The sequence below is a fragment of the Triticum aestivum genome, chromosome 7B (assembly GCF_018294505.1).
Source record: "Triticum aestivum cultivar Chinese Spring chromosome 7B, IWGSC CS RefSeq v2.1, whole genome shotgun sequence".
Lineage (NCBI taxonomy): Eukaryota > Viridiplantae > Streptophyta > Magnoliopsida > Poales > Poaceae > Triticum > Triticum aestivum.
In genome coordinates, this window is record NC_057813.1 from 763481567 (window position 1) to 763498814 (window position 17248).

At 45.7% G+C, this 17248-nt stretch overlaps 1 pseudogene; it reads left to right on the forward strand.

The window, feature by feature from the left end:
- The first annotated feature begins 284 nt into the window (after window positions 1–284).
- On the forward strand, window positions 285–9586 carry LOC123160716 (NAC domain-containing protein 92-like; annotated as a pseudogene).
- The last annotated feature ends 7662 nt before the right edge of the window (window positions 9587–17248 follow it).

A 17248-nucleotide genomic window follows, 5' to 3' on the forward strand; every position in this document is an offset into this window, starting at 1 on the left:
TTTTCACCACAAGTGTGTGGCTCCTCCAACATGTCAAACAATGCACAGTTGTAAAGATGGGGAAGATATCTATCCATCCATAGCCAGTGCCACAAGATACAAAATTAAACAAAGGTCTGGAAATGTTGAGGCTTCTCTTACAAGGGCCTTTCCAGTACACGCATTTACTCCTATCTAAGCGCCTCCATGGATATCCCTAGCGTCCTTCCATAGTTATATACATCTTTATGGTTGCGTCCAATATTTCCATCATCCCAGAATCCGTTGCACAGAAAGCCACTACCATGGAAGACCACCTTCAAGTTCAGGAGCAACAGTTGGTGCTATCGCCGGGGTTTAGGTTGTAAAAGTGGTTGAAGCGTATACTTTCGCAGGGACGCATTGCGTGTTATTTATAGAACCTTGGTACAAGGGCGGTAGCCAGGTTGTTGGTGGATTGATCCTCAAGCTCAGATCTATACAAGATAGAGATCAATCCCAACTGACCTAAACTACCTAGAGTACAACTCACGCAACACAACTATACGTGTACGTGGTTTATACAACACCACCACGTACACATTTACATTGTCTAACACTCCCCCTCAATCATAACTTACCAAGTTGAGATTGCTCTTGAAATCTTCCAGTTTACGCCATGATAAGGCTTTGGTAAAGCCATCTGCAACTTGATCATTGGTGGGAATGAAACGAATGTCCAATAGCTTCTTGGCTACTCTTTCTCTCACGAAGTGATAGTCCACTTCAATATGTTTTGTTCTTGCATGAAATACTGGGTTTGCTGAAAGGTAAGTGGCACCAATATTATCACACCAAAGGCATGCAACTGGTGAGTGTGTCACACCTAACTCTTTTAACAGAGTTTGAACCCATATAATTTCAGCCGTGGTATTTGCTAAAGCCTTGTATTCCGCCTCAGTACTGGACCTTGATACTGTTGCTTGTTTGCGTGCACTCCAAGATATCAAGTTGGGTCCAAAGAAAACAGCAAAGCCACCTGTGGACCTTCTGTCATCTGGACATCCTGCCCAATCTGCATCTGAAAAGGCACTTACCAATGAAGAACTTGACTTGGAAATTTTTAGTCCAGTGCTCATGGTTCCTCTGAGATATCTAAGAATTCTTTTCACTGCAGTCCAATGTTTAAGTGTAGGAGAGTGCAAGAATTGACATACTTTATTGACAGAGAAGGATATGTCAGGCCTTGTTAAAGTCAAGTACTGAAATGCACCTACCACACTTCTATAATTTGTAGAATCATGAGTTCCAAGATTTCACCATTTTCCTTAGAGAGCTTTTCGGATGTGGACAGAGGCATATTTGACACTTTGCAATTCATCATACCAGCACGTTTTAGTACATCTGATACATATTTTTCTTGAGTTAGAAGTATACCATCCTTGACTTTCTTCACCTCTATTCCCAAGAAATAATGCAAATTACCAAGATATTTAAGACAAAATCCCTTCTGAGATCTTCCAACAATGTTGTAGTTCCCTCCTATGAAGAGCTAGCCACAATAATTTCATCGACATACACAAGCATAAAGATGGTGATCTTGCCTTTGCTATAAAAGAATAATGAAGTGTCAGCCTTCGATGGTCTGAAGCCAAGCCTTTGAAGTTTTTCACTTAACCTAGAATACCATGCTCTAGGTGCTTGTTTCAACCCATACAAGGACTTATCAAGCTTACATACATAATGTTGCTTGTTTTTCACCTCATACACAGGAGGTTGTCTCATATACACTTCTTCCTCTAGAACGCCATGAAGGAACGCATTCTGCACATCCAATTGACGAAGACTCCAACCTTTTGATACTGCAATAGATAGAACAAGTCTGACAGTAGCAGCTTTAACAACTGGACTAAAGGTGTCCTCGTAGTCAATGCCATATCTTTGTTTAAAACCTTTTGCAACTAGCCTGGCTTTATATCTATCTATTTCTCCTGTAGCTTTTCCTTTAACTCTATAAACCCATTTGCAATCAATAATATTTCTGCCGTTGGCCGGAGGAACTAAGTGCCAAGTTTTGTTTTTGATTAATGCACTATATTCCTCATCCATTGCATTTTTCCATTGTTTACTTGCAAAGGCTTCATGTAAATTATGTGGTTCTTCTGCAGTAGTAAGACCAGCAAACTTAGTTTAACCATACCTGACCGTACCATCTGTACGTACTTTGGGTTTTGCAATACCATGCTGAGAACGTGTATGTCGAGTTTGTTCGGATGCAACAACTGTTGGCGCAGAAGATCCCGCAGCTGGCGCAGAAGATCCCACCAGATCTGTCGCAGAGAAGCCAGGTGCGCCCGATCCGAGGCGGATCTCGACAGGATCAGCAGAGGGGCCAGGCGCGCCCGATCCGAGGCGGATCTCGACAGGATCAGCGGCAGACGCGGCAGACCCAGAGATGTTGTCGAGGGCCCGCCGTTCCCCCGCGTCGATGCACGGTGCAGAGGCCGCCACCTGGCGACTCGGAAGGGCCGCCGTACCGCCCCTGGACCCGCCTGATCCAGAGTGTGCTGTGGGGCTGCTCCCAGCGGGCCCGCAGTCAGCGTCAGCGGGCGGAGGCGTGCGCGTGGGCGTGTCGCAGTCGCGCCGGTCGCGCGTAGGCCGGTCGCTGTCGCTGCGCATGGGCGAGGTGCTGTCCCCACTGAAGGAAATATGCCCTAGAGGCAATAATAAAGTTATTATTTATTTCCTTATTTCATGATAAATGTTTATTATTCATGCTAGAATTGTATTAACCGGAAACAGGATACATGTGTGAATACATAGACAAACATATAGTCACTAGTATGCCTCTACTTGACTAGCTCATTAATCAAAGATGGTTATGTTTCCTAACCATAGACATGTGTTGTCATTTGATTAATGGGATCACATCATTAGGAGAATAATGTGATTGATATGACCCATTCCGTTAGCCTAGCACTTGATCGTTTAGTATATTTCTATTGCTTTCTTCATGACTTATACATGTTCCTATAACTATGAGAAATAAGCAACTCCCGTTTACCGGAGGAACACTTTGGGTACTACCAAACGTCACAACGTAACTGGGTGATTATAAAGGAGTACTACAGGTGTCTCCGAAGGTACAGGTTGGGTTGGCGTATTTCGAGATTAGGTTTTGTCACTCCGATTGTCGGAGAGGTATCTCTGGGCCCTCTCGGTAATGCACATCTTTATAAGCCTTGCAAGCAATGTGACCAAATGAGTTGGTTACAGAATGATGCATTACGGAACGAGTAAAGAGACTTGCCGGTAACGAGATTGAACTAGGTATTGGATACCGACGATCAAATCTCGGGCAAGTAACATACCGATGACAAAGGGAACAACGTATGTTGTTATGCGGTTTGATCGATAAAGATCTTCGTAGAATATGTAGGAACCAATATGGGCATCCAGGTTCCGCTATTGGTTATTGATCGAGAATAGTTCTAGGTCATGTTTACATAGTTCTCGAACCCGTAGGGTCCGCACGCTTAACGTTACGATGACAGTTATATTATGAGTTTATGAGTTTTGATGTACCGAAGGAGTTCAGAGTCCCGGATGAGATCAGGGACATGACGAGGAGTCTCGAAATGGTCGAGACGTAAAGATCGATATATTGGACGACTATATTCGGAGTTCGGAAAGGTTCCGAGTGATTCGGGTATTTTTCGGAGTACCGGAGAGTTACGGGAATTCGCCGGGGAGTATATGGGCCTTATTGGGCTATACGGGAATAGACGAGAGAGGCCAAAAGGAAAGAGGCCTGCACCCCCCTCTGGTCCGAATTGGACAAGGGGGGCAGCCCCCTTTTCCTTTTCCCTCTCCCCCTCTTTCCACTTCTCCTACTCCAACAAGGAAGGAGGGAGTCCTACTCCCGGTGGGAGTAGGACTCCCCTTGGCGCGCCCCCTCCTAGGCCGGCCGCACCTCCCCCTCCCTCCTTTATATACGGGGGCAGGGGGGCACCCCATAACACACAAGTTGATCTACGGATTGTTCCTTAGCCGTGTGCGGTGCCCCCCTCCACCATATTCCACCTCGGTCATATCGTGGCGGAGTTTAGGCGAAGCCCTGCGCCGGTCGAACATCATCATCGTCACCACGCCGTCGTGCTGACGGAACTCATCCCCGACACCCTGCTGGATCGGAGTCCGGGGATCGTCATCGAGCTGAACGTGTGCTGAACTCGGAGGTGCCGTACGTTCGGTACTTGGATCGGTCGGATCGTGAAGACGTACGACTACATCAACCGCATTGTCATAACGCTTTCGCTTACGGTCTACGAGGGTACGTGGACAACACTCTCCCCTCTCGTTGCTATGTCATCACCATGATCTTGCGTGTGCGTAGGAAAATTTTGGAAATTACTACGTTCCCCAACACCCACCTGCAGGCGCGGCGGTCGAGAGATTTCGCTCGGGATCGCTGCCTGCAGAACTGTCGCTGCCAGCACCTGGATCCTCCTCATGTTCCGCGTCAGGCTGTTGCTGCATAAAATCATGACGCACAACGGGATTTCCTCCAAATTTTATGGCAGGATTTGCATGAAAATTAACTGATGGATTAGCACTAATTTCATCCCCATGATCAAGAGGCTCATTGGTGACAGAATTTTCAGGAAGAAGAAGAACTTCTGACCTAAGGATATCACCGGCATTGGGGTTTAGTGAGGCAAAAGGAAACACGGTTTCATCAAACACGACGTCACGAGATATATAAACCCATCCGGCGGCTACATCCAAACACTTGAACCCTTTATGGAGATTGCTATAACCAAGAAAAACACGATGTTTGGAGCGGAATTCAAGCTTCTTAGAGTTGAATGGACGAAGATTAGGCCAACAAGCGCACCCAAAGGTGCGGAGAGCATGATAATTTGGTTTTTCCTGGAACAATCGTTCGAGAGGTGTTTCAAGATTTATCACCTTGCTGGGAGTTCTATTGATAAGATAGGTGGCAGCTATAAAAGCCTCATCCCAAAATTTTAAGGGCATGGAGGCATGTGCTAATAGTGAAAGTCCGACTTCCACAAGATGCCAATGTTTCATTTCGGTCGACCCATTTTGCTGGTGCGCGTGAGGGCAGGAGACGTGATGAATGATGCCAATTTGCCGAAAGGAGTTTAAACGCTCGTACTCACCACCCCAATCTGTTTGCATGGTGATGATTTTACGATTAAAGCGTCATTCAACAAGAGCTTGGAATTCATGAAATATTTTGAACACTTCAGACTTATGTTTAAGGATGTAAATCCAAGTGAACTTGTTGAAATCGTCGATGAAACTCACATAATAATTCTTTCTATTAATAGGATCTCGGGCAGGCCCCCATACATCAGAAAAAACTAGCTCTAAAGGAGCATTGGAAACACTAATGGAATTCGGATAGGGGAGTTGGTGACTTTTGCCTTTTTGGCAAGCATCACATATACTCTCTTTATTCAACTCACTATTTGAAAAGGAAATTTTATTCTTCCTAAGAACATGCTGAACGATTGTTGATGAAGGGTGACCTAGTCGGATGTGCCACCTCGATGGAGAGACCTTAGTGGCACCAAACGCCTGTCTGCCCGAGCTCAAAGGTGCAGATGAGAGGGGATAGAGGCCACCCCTACATCTGCCTTGCAGGAGGGTTTTCTTCGTTGCCTTGTCCTTGACAAAGAAATAGTGTGGATGAGTTTCAAGAAAGGCATGATTGTCATGAGATAATCGATGAGCAGAGATCAAGTTATTGGTTGCTTTAGGAACATGCAATATGTCTTTAAGATGAAGATTGCGAGTGAGGGTATGAATGTAGGCTTGACCAACATGGCTAATTTTCATACCTGCGCCGTTGGGCATGTTCACTTGATCCTGGCCGGAGTACTTCTCCCTCATGGTGAGCTTGTCAAGCTCACTGGTGATGTGCTCTGTAGCCCCTGTGTCGATGTACCAGTTGGTGTCGACCCCGTAGGAGCTGGTGTTGGTGTTGACAGCCTCTGCGCTCTTCTCCTTGGTGAACGCAATGTCGAAGCGGCGGTAGCACTCCATAGCAACATGATTGGGCTTGGAGCAGATCTGACAGAAGACCTCGGGGACAAGGTAGTCAGAGTCGGGATTCGGAGTCGGATCGATTTTCCTTAGACAGAATCGATTCGTAGTATCGAGTCGTGGAATCGAGGATTCTACTAGATTTTCTCAAATAATATATTTTATATCCACGCCAAAAATTTATATGGGTTCTATAGAGTTCTAATAAAAAATATAGAGAAAAAACGTACACATCAATGCTAGTTGTATTCCACTTCTTTTCATGGCTATCCTACAATCTAGCTTGCATGTATGGAACACATATGAGAGGGAAATATATAGAACCTTTAAATCTTCCGTGCATGAAATTTACTTAGGAGGTTTTTTAAGAGTTCTTGAATAGTCGATCACTTGTATAGCTAATCCGCAATGTTGAACCTTGACGAATCTTTCTCTCCTTCTCCGATTGATCTTGACGCATCCTCCTTCTTACGCTAATTCCATCCGTCGACAAGACTGATCCTCATTTTGATCTAGGGTTTCTGAGAGCCAAATAAAGATGTCAGCGACTGAGTGTTTGGGCTTGGGAGGGGAATAAAGGGCCATGAGCATGTGAAAAAGGGTCTGAATGATGGCATAATATTCTGCTACAACTAAACAAATGGCTTAGATAATTTAGTAGAATCGGGCATAGTCCATAGCATAGTCGGGATTCCGCAGTTTTGTACTGGATTCTATGATTTGGATCGTGACTCAACATGGACTCTACATGATCCGGATTCATAGTGGGACTTGGATCGACATACTTTCGTAGGGTCGTGAAGTTGTAGGATTCTAGCAGTCGAGTCGGGATTCTGACTACCTTGCTCGGGGAGATCGTTGCGGCCTCCTCCTTGGTCGCGACCTCCACGGCCTTGCCCGCGGCCGCCGCCTCCACCTCTGCGGCCACCGCCACGTCCACCCCGTCGTCCGCCACGGCCACCACCACGGGAGACGGCGTTGGCGGAGGAGTGAGAGGATTGGTGCCCGTCGTCGAACATGGCGGGCCTGTTCTCGAAGCCGACGAGGAGGGAGTAGAGCTCGTTCACCTTGATCGGCTCGGCCCTGGCGCACAGGGAGGAGACGAAGCCCATGTAGTCGAAGTCGAGGCCGGCGAGTATGTATGACACCATGTCATCGTCGGTGAGGGGCTTCCCAATAGAAGCTAGCTCGTCTCCGAGCGCCTTCATGCGGCCGATATACTCGGCGACAGTCGAGGTGCCCTTCTTGGTGTTTGACAGGGCGATCCTCGTGTTCACCACGTGTGCCTGGTTTTGGGAGATGAACATCTCCGTGATGGCAGTCCATGCTGCCGAGGCCGTGGTGTAGTGGGCAATCTGGATCATCACAGGAGGTGAGACTGAATTGAATAGAAAGCTCAGAACCTGGGAATCCTGCGCCCTGGCGATCTCGTACACCGGATTGGGCGCATCTGTTGGCTTGCCCTCCTTGTCCATGAGCTTGGGCGCCGGCTCTTCTCTGTCGGGGTTGATGTAGGCGACGAGCTGAGCGCCGCGGATGGCAGCAATGGCTTGGGCACGCCACACCAGGAAGTTGGAGCGATGGAGGCGTTCGGCGATGGGAATGAGGGCTGGTGCAGCGGCGGCGGCGGTGGAGCTTGAGGCCATGGCTAGGGTTTGGGATGTGCTTAGAGGTTAGGCTCTGAATACCATGTAAAAGTGGTTGAAGCGTATACTTTCGCAGGGACGCGTTGCGTGTTATTTATAGAATGTTGGTACAAGGGCGGTAGCCAGGTTGTTGGTGGATTGATCCTCAAGCTAAGATCTATACAAGATAGAGATCAATCCCAACTAACCTAAACTACCTAGAGTACAACTCACGCAACACAACTATAAGTGTACGTGGTTTATACAACACCACCACGTACACATTTACATTGTCTAACATAGGTTCCACCCGACGGATGAGGAGATCATCAAATTCTATGTGGTCCCCAAGGTGCAAGATCATCTTCGTCGCCGCAGCGATTGAGGATGTGAACCTCAACAAGTACGATCCATCGGAGCTACCAGAGAAGGCAAAGATGGGGGAGAAGGAGTGGTACTTTTACTCCCGAAAGGATCGCAAGTACCCCACCAGGATATGAACAAACCGCGCGACGGATGCCGGCTATTGGAAGGCCACCAAAAAGGATAAGGAGATATTCCACCCACCGCTCAAAGTCATCGGCATGAAGAAGGCGCTCGTCTTCTACAAGGGTTGGGCGCCTGGGGGGAGAAGACCAACCGGATCATGCATGAGTAGGCTCGAGAGTAGCAAGCAGCTGACATCCAAACCGTCCACCACCACCCGCAGCGTTACCAGCACCAACGTGGCTTCCAAGGTATATAATAAATTTATTGTAGAGTAGTACTCTTGAATGATCAACATGCTAGTAGCTACTCCCTTCATCCCATAATATAAGAGTCTTTTTTTGATACTACACTAATGTAAAAAACACTTTTATATTATGGAACGGAGGGAGTTGTTAGCTAGTTATTTTGAACAATCAGACGATAGAATCCCCAACTAAATATTAGTCAGAGTAGCCAATACATGGAAACAATTATAAGGTTGCACCGATGCGTGCGGGGAGGAACGTCGACCATCACATAGTGGCCTCCTTTTGAGTAGGTTCCCTGAACGTATGGGTCAAAAGAGAGAAATCATAGATAATGTTCATACTAGTAGGCCGAGGTTAGTAAATGCCACCATAGAATGTCATGGCGTTTCATGTGTCCTAAATGTTAAGGATGGAAATGTTGACCGAGGCCAAAAATTGGAGTCGAGACTTAGCGGAGTCACTGTGTTGCCAATTCTTGAGATGGACACTTGTGCAGGGGCGCCTAAATACCCAAGTTATGTAAGATATGTGTCGAATTTAAGCAGCTAGTGACAAAGTGATCGGCATCTGCGACAACAGCATCACACCTGGGGCGTGCTACAGATCACAGTTGATTTGAACCTATTTAATTTATGTATGTTTGTAGGAACAGTGGGTGGTTTCCAGTATCTTCCATAAGAGCACAAGACTGAAGAAGACGGTGATACCATCATATGACATGCCAATGACCATGGGAGCAGAACATCACCAGGGCTTTGTCGACTAAGATACATTGCCTCCTCTCATGACTATGACATGTCATCAACGTGGGCGCATCCACCGCTGTTTCCTGGAGCTTCTTCATACCAGTTGCATGATGTCGGGGCTGGCTCATCGATGATGGGCAGTGTGGCGCTTCCTATGATGAATGACCACTAATTCGGGAACCACCACCACAAAATATTGGCTGCCCCAACACTGTCGTTGTCGCTCTACCAACACCACCAACAACATCAACAGATGATGATGCATATGGGTGGAGATCAGGATCTCATGGTCGGGGCTGAGCCTGTGAGTGGGTTGTTACCGGTGCTATCACAGGGTGACGCCGTGGTCGGGCTGAGGAACAACTACCCAGGGAACACCTCCGCAACAGTAGTTGGCGAGACCTCGTCGATGAACATGGGTATGGATGTCATTTGGCAGAATTGATCATCAGATAACCCAAGACAACTTATATATGTGTGTGCATGCATAAATTAATCATCCATCAGACGGCCGGTCGATATATGCCAACCCGCATATTGGTTGGCGCCGCATTTGTTTTGTTAGTGTGACCTTGAGAGAGTTTGCAATCATGACATGGCTTGGCATGCCATTCTTGTGCTAGTTTTTCAATTGGTGTATACCTAGCTTGTATATGCACTACCCACACGGGTATACCTAGCTACATATCCATGTGTTGTAAATGTGGGTACACCATACTTCTTTTAAACCCATATAGTATAAACTACTAGCTTAGCCCACGTGGCGGCACGCCGCGCCTAATGCTTATCGATACGATGTGTCCATTTACAACAAATGTTACTGGTTTAAGGTAAGAGAACCCTGTATGTAGAAAGATAAACTGGAAAGAGGCATAGAGAAATACACATTGCGACCTCTCCAATAAGACTCATTTATTCTTGCCACGCCGTTCTATACAACAAAGAGCATGCTACAATGATAACTTTCTTCCGTTAGTTTCAGTATATAAAGGCATCATTAACCGAGGGAGTGTCATATTAGTAGTTAACATGATAGAGTTCATACATGGGGCAAATAATGTGCATGGACTTATGCCTGAATCAGTCATTTATGACCATATAGACTTCAGCTATACATCGAGATAATGTTTGTGTATAAAACTGGAAATACCAATGTTTATGTATAGGAAGAAATATCAATAGGTACGACCATCTGTTGCAGTTTTTTTGTCTGACTGGTGACTAACTTGCATTCATGACATAGCAATTGAAAAACATCCTCTCAGCCAGATCTTTTAGACTGGCCATTGTCTCATAACATTCAAAGTAAAAACAAATATACAACACAGAGAAACATAACTAGTGAGATGGGAACACATCACACAATGAAGAAAAGGTACAGTGATTGTAGTATAAACCAGGTAGGCCGCGCATACAAATTTTGATTAATAAAGTAAGTTTTTTCCTCTCAGAAATATAAACTGGGAGAGAAAAGTAAGATTTCAAAATCAAACACTAGGAGAAAAACGTAAGATGTCCATGTAAAGTTGATGTGCTGCAGAAAAGAATGAATACTGAAACCGACAACTCGCAACAACACCTTGCATTGTCCTGTTGACACGGTAAGCATTTTAACAGCTAGAACATGACAGTACAAACTTTACAGTTTTCATATGAATAATAAAATCTGGACCGACCTAAATATAAAATAAACAGCAGGTCGAGAGGGCCATTAAAACGCATCTTATTGTTCACCTTCAGTAAGCAACATGGGAAAAATAGGTTGTTAATACCTTGCCATTGCTTGCGTTTTTTACCCTTAAGGATCTTATTATGTAAGTTAATAGTGTGTCTTCCAAATTCATCACAACTTGATGCCTGCATACAGCAAATATGAGAATAGGGTAAAACTGTATTTTTAGTATTGATGCCTACATACAACAAATATGAGAATGTGGGTAAACCCATACTGTTTAGTAAGTATAGAGAACTGGTGAAAAATGGGTTACAATATAAATCTTGTAAATAAATAGTTTTGACTGGAATTGGTTCGGTTATTAATTGTAGTCAAGTGACACATATGTTAGTAAAGCATGAACTATAATGGCCAGAGCCAATGTGTTTCTTTCCGAGAGCCATTATGCTGAGCTCTAGAGATTTTTTTTTAAAAAAATTCTCCATGTTTGTGTGTCATGGCATACTTAGAAGGATATATAGTAGTACAAAGTATAAGCACATGTAATTTGTAGTTAATATAAGAACCTTTGAGCTCGTATAAGTAAATAAATACAAAGATGTACAGCCTGCCAGTGCTGCTTTCGGCAAGAGAGGCTTCTACGGTTCTACGTTGGCAGCGAGAGGGGCGACATCGTCGTCCACAGCGCATACAACTACAGAGCACGGACGCCGGCAACGATTACACGAACTCACGAAGCCAGTAACCAGCACAGTGCACACACACACGCGCGACATAGCAGGAGCGCACAAGCAGCACATGCACGCAAACAACACAGCACGGACGGCAGGCCGCACGGGATAGAGAGTGAGGAAGAGACAACCGTTGTGTACTCGCCATCCCGCGCACTGCACATAGAGGCACATCAGCAGGCTGTCCCGCAGCGCTAGGTGCCGCTGGTGCAAGCGTGGGCGTACGCTCAGCATCAACTACCGAGATGCAAGCGTGGGCGCACGGGCCCAAGTCCAGCGGCTGCATCAACTACCGCCGCACCACGCACAGCCCTGTCCCCAGGTGGAACAGCACCGGCGCAATCAATCACAGATTCACAGGCCGGTCGGGTAAGACAAAAACAAATTGATGTGCGAACCTGAGATCTTTTTTTTTTCGAGGGTACGCAAATTGCGTACCATAGCTTTATAGAAGGAGAGAAATGTGCGAACCTGAGATCGAGGACGCTGCAACGGTTGGATCCCCGCGAAGGGCAGTCTCCTCACGCGGCTTGGACCAGGCCCTGTCGAGGACGCCGTATACCTCATCGAGGTCCAGCACGCCCTCCCGGAGATAGTAGCTCCCCGGCAGAGTTCACAACGTCCAGTCTAGGTCGAGGTCGGCGGCTAGGCTACGGCGGCGTCACAGCCGTAGTACCGGGTGTACTGCACGTTTCCGTCGCGGTTGTCGACGATGAACTTGCAGTCCCGAGCAAAGCGCACACCTCGGTGAGGCGGGAGAGCGCCATCCTGTGGTTGACACGACAAACCAGCCGTTTGACCTGGGAAGCAAATCTCCAACAGAATCGCTAGATCCACACGAATAGTTGAACATCACGTTAAGAAAATTTTCACGGGACAGTTAGATCCACAAGAAGATCTTACCCCTCCACCTACCAAACTAATGCACGTGTCCAACACCAGATTAACAGCAAGTCATTTTCACACAAGTGGCGAAACGTCCAAGCGAAATCATCCCCGGATATAGAGGCTTGGTTATTTTGTTTACATATATTATTTTCCATTAAATGTATTAATGTCTTCATTGTATCTGCAAAAGAACGAAACTACTGCTTGGAACAGTAGCCCGCACGAGCTTTGGACGATGGAAGGTTTGGACGGTGCTATCAACTTCTTCTCCATACATGAACGGCTGATGTTGTGTATCGTTCGCAGATTGTCTAAAACTTATCGTGTGTGTAGCAGTGCTCGCAAAAGAATTTTGGGTGTGCACCGACCTAGAGGGGATTTCCATCGACCACATAAACAATTATTTACACTTTGAAATGTGTTCTAATAAAATATTACGTACACTTCTAAATGTGTGTTAGTAATTTTATTCCACATCTAATCCAGGGCGAACATTTGTGGCAGTGTCCAAGCTAGCGACATGCTCTACACCATGTTTGACACATATAGTACATGACATAGCCTGGTCTAAATGGGAGCTTACGTCTCAGAATAAATTTTTAGTATAAAATTTTCACGTTGTAGGATCTTCCATAAGAGCACCAATTTGAAGAAGGTGGTGATGTCGTCATATGCCATGCCAATGTCCAGGGAGCAGAACACCAGCAGGGCTTCATCAAGCTAGAAATATCGCCACCTTTCATGGACTATGACATTTCGTCGACATTGGCTTCCCTGGAGCTTCTTTGTAGTAGTTGCATGATGTCGGGGCTGGCTCATCTATAATGAGCTGCGTGGTGCGTCCTATTATGAATGCCCACTACTATAGGAAGCACCACAACCAGATGATGGCCACCCCAACCCCGTTGTTGCAGCTCTACCAACACCAACAACAACATCAACATATGATGATACATGCGGGCACATATTAGGGTTTCATGGTCGGGGCTGAGCTTATGAGTGGGCCGTTGTCGATGGTGTCACAGGAGGACGTCGTGGCCGGGGCTGATGAACAACTACCCGGGGAACGCCACTGCAACATCAATTGGCAAGACCTCATTGAGGAACATGGGAATGGATGACATTTGGAAGTACTGATGATAAGATAACCCAGCACAACATATATACTTATGTGCATGCATACATTTGGAAGTACTGATGATAAGATAACCCAGCAATATATGCCAACCCGTATATTGGTTTGCGCCACTTTTTTTTCCAGTGTGACCTTGAGAGAGTTTGCATGCGTGACATGGCTTGGCATGCCTCTATTGTGCTAGTTTTGAAATTATGTGTATGTGTATTGGCTTGTATATGCAGTACCCACCGGGGTTTACCTAGCTACATATGCACGTTTACCTAACCCATATAAACTGTTTTGGTTAATTATAAATTTCCATTAAATTTAGTAATGTGAATTTGGTCACATGTGTGCATTGTATCTGGAAAAGAATTTTGGGCATCCACCATATAATAAACACTTAGTTACACTTTGAAATGTGTGCTAATAAACTGTTTCTTGCACGTTTAAATGTGTGTTAATAATTTTATTCCACATCTAACCCAGAGCAAACATTTGTGGCGATGTCCAAGGGAGCGACATGCTCTACACCATCAGTTTGACACATGCAACATGTGACATAGGCCCGGTCTACTAGAAATGGTAGCTTGCGTCTCACAATAAATAGTGTTGACTTGTAGTATTTTCCAAAAATATATGTAGTTTTGGGTTACTGACCCGTATGCCATGCCATTACTGAGGTAAGGCTTATAGATGAGGTCACATTAGTGGTTGGAACAGAGACTGAAACTCGCCACAATTATTTTGGGGAAGTTTCAGTGGCGGGTGGAAAAAGGTTCAGCTACTGCTAAATCATCAGTAGTGGTCGGCAGTAACCATCACCCGCCACTCCTATATTTTCAAAGAATTAGTCGGGATACAATAGTGGCGGGTGAGGCGACACACCCGCCACTGGTTCTCAACGTATCTGTGGTGGGCCATGAGAAATTCCCGTGAAAATACTATTTTGCTAACCAATACCCAAACTCTCCAAACAAAATCAAAGTTAGCAGTGGCGGGCAGCAGTTTGCGCCCGCCATAGGTCTTGTAAATAAGGAAAGTGCTTGAACATGTTATGTTCAAGCTTGAGCATGCCGCTTTCAACGGTGTAGATTCAACATAGAAAAGGTTTAAAGGGGAAATAATGTATAAAAAAGGAGTTTTATGTGGAGGGCAACTGTTTCCGTTTGTTGGAGAGTGGAAAGTGGAGAGTGGAGTTTAAAGGAAAAATAATGTACACATTTTTTAAAATTTTATTAATATATTAAAGAAAATCACAAACGTAACTTTGAAGTGTTGAACATTTAAAAATGTAATGTACATTTTTCTGAATATGAAACATTTTTCAAAAAAAATATGCAAACCCTTTTTTTTACATTGTATAACATTTTTCGAAAATGGCACTGACATGTTTCAGAATGTTTGAAACTTTTTATACATTTTTTTTGTATTGTACAAGCATTTTCTGGAAGTCGAGGCAACATTTTCGATATACCGCGTGAACACATTTTTAATGTGCGATGAATACTTTAAGAAAACTAACTTAATTAGTACTATTTTCTAAAGTATACGTAATTAGTATTTTGGAAATATAAACAAAAGAAAAAACGTGTGTGACCTCGTCATGGCGGCGAATGGCTGCTGGCCGGCCCGTTTATAACCTCTTGGATGATTTTGCGAACTTTAGCTCGCAAAGCCCACTTCAATTACTCCTCTTGAAGTAGTTCTTTCAGTCTCATCTCCGCCTCCATTTTAGATTCCAACTCCCTGGTATCTAAAATGGTGGACTCGGCTTTTAAATCTAGGATTGAATAAGTACAAGGAGCCTTTTCTTTTCAGCCTTATAAATCCCACTCATATGCTTAGCCCACCCACGAAGGAATCTTCATAGATACCTTATCTTATTCTCCCATCTTTTAATAGGGGACCTCCCTCATGAATCTTTAGCCCATTCCCTTGCTATCAGATCCAGGAACCTTTCTCTTTCGAACCATGCTAATTCGAACGAAAAAGTGTTTTTATTCCTTACATGGGTTGCCTCGCTAGAGTCAACGAGCAACGGGGTGTGGTCGGAGATCGCGCACGATAGCGCTTGGACTGTTACCAGGGGAAACTTCTGCTCCCATTCGACGCTAGCGAGGACACGGTCCAGCTTCTCAAATGTCGGGTTTGGCAATGTATTAGCCCAAGTGAATTTTCTACCAGAAAGCTCTGTCTCTCTAAGATCCAAGCTTTCGATTATGGTATTAAACATAAGCGACCATCTGCCGTCAAAATTATCATTATTCTTTTCTTCCCTCCTTCGAATAATGTTAAAATCGCCCCCAACCAGAATTGGGAGCTGCTCGCTACCGCAGATACGGACAAGATCAGCCAAAAAAATCAGCTTTGAGTTCTGGCTGCGCGACACCATACACCGCCAGTAATGCCCAATTAAACCCATCGGCATTTGATCTGACCTGAAACTTCACCGCAAAATCTCCCATGACCACACTCCAAACTTCCAACGAATCGCACTTAACCGTAAGTAAGATCCCACCGGACCTTCCTCTTGGAGGAAGGCAATGCCAGTCGAAATCGACACCTCTTGATAAAGTGCTAAGGAACCGGGGTGTGAAATTGTCCCTCCCCATTTCGGAGAGGGCGATAAAATCCAACTGGTGTTCGATAGACGCACCCGCTAGAAACCTTCTTTTAGCCAAGTCTTTAAGACCTCTACTATTCCAAAAAATTCCTCTCATATTTCATCATGACATATTTTAGAGGTGCGGATCCTAGCACTTCTTCGCACAACCGAAGCTAGATAAATCTTTCGTTTCCACTTCCGCACAACCGAAGCCGGATAAATCTTTCGTTTCCACTTAACCACATTCGGTACAAACTCAATGTCCAGAACACTAACTAGCAATCTCGCCACCCCGTTAGCTCGGGTAAAGGCCATGTCCACCCGCTTGGTCTTCCCAAGAAGATTCCCCAAGCTGGTTGCGACCCGAACATCATTCAGAGGCTTGTATGGTGCCTCCGAGAACCGTAACCAAACATGAGTAAGAGGCTTGCCCTTCCGCTCGACCTTCTTCTTCTCATGAAACTCAAGGGTACACTCGATGCCAGGGACTCTGCACAACCCAAAACTCAGAAGTCTCTGCAGGTCCTCAGTAGTTGGAAACTCAACCTTGTACATGTTGGCCTCAAGTCTAATCAGCTCCCACTGAAAGTTCCCTGGTGCCAGCTCATGCAGCCTCTGTATGATCTGTGAGTAGACAAAACACCTTTTGTCACTTTGACCACCCCCGTGGTCGTGCACTGTGGCGCCTTAGGGATCTCCCTCGCACTAGGGGACCCAAAGAACATGAACTCAGCGCAGCACACTCCATATATAGTAACACTCGGCATTGGTTCACGCAGAACCGGGCATTCCCCTGTCTCATGCACCGGCTTGAGGCAAGCGTCACAGAGCTCAGTCACACACTCTGCAATAAAGTGCCCCTGCTCACCACAACGATAACACAACATCTTCTCCTTCTTCCGGGCCCACTTGGAAGCTCGCTCACCGTCCGATTTCTCGGGCCCGCTGACAGTACCCGCCGCACTGGGCCCTGCCTCAGGTATCGCTGCCGCAGCCAGTGCCGTCACCGCGGCCATGGCCTGACCTGACAACACTGGCGTCTGCACAGTCGCTACCACGTCCGCGGAACTCGTTGGCTCCGCAACATC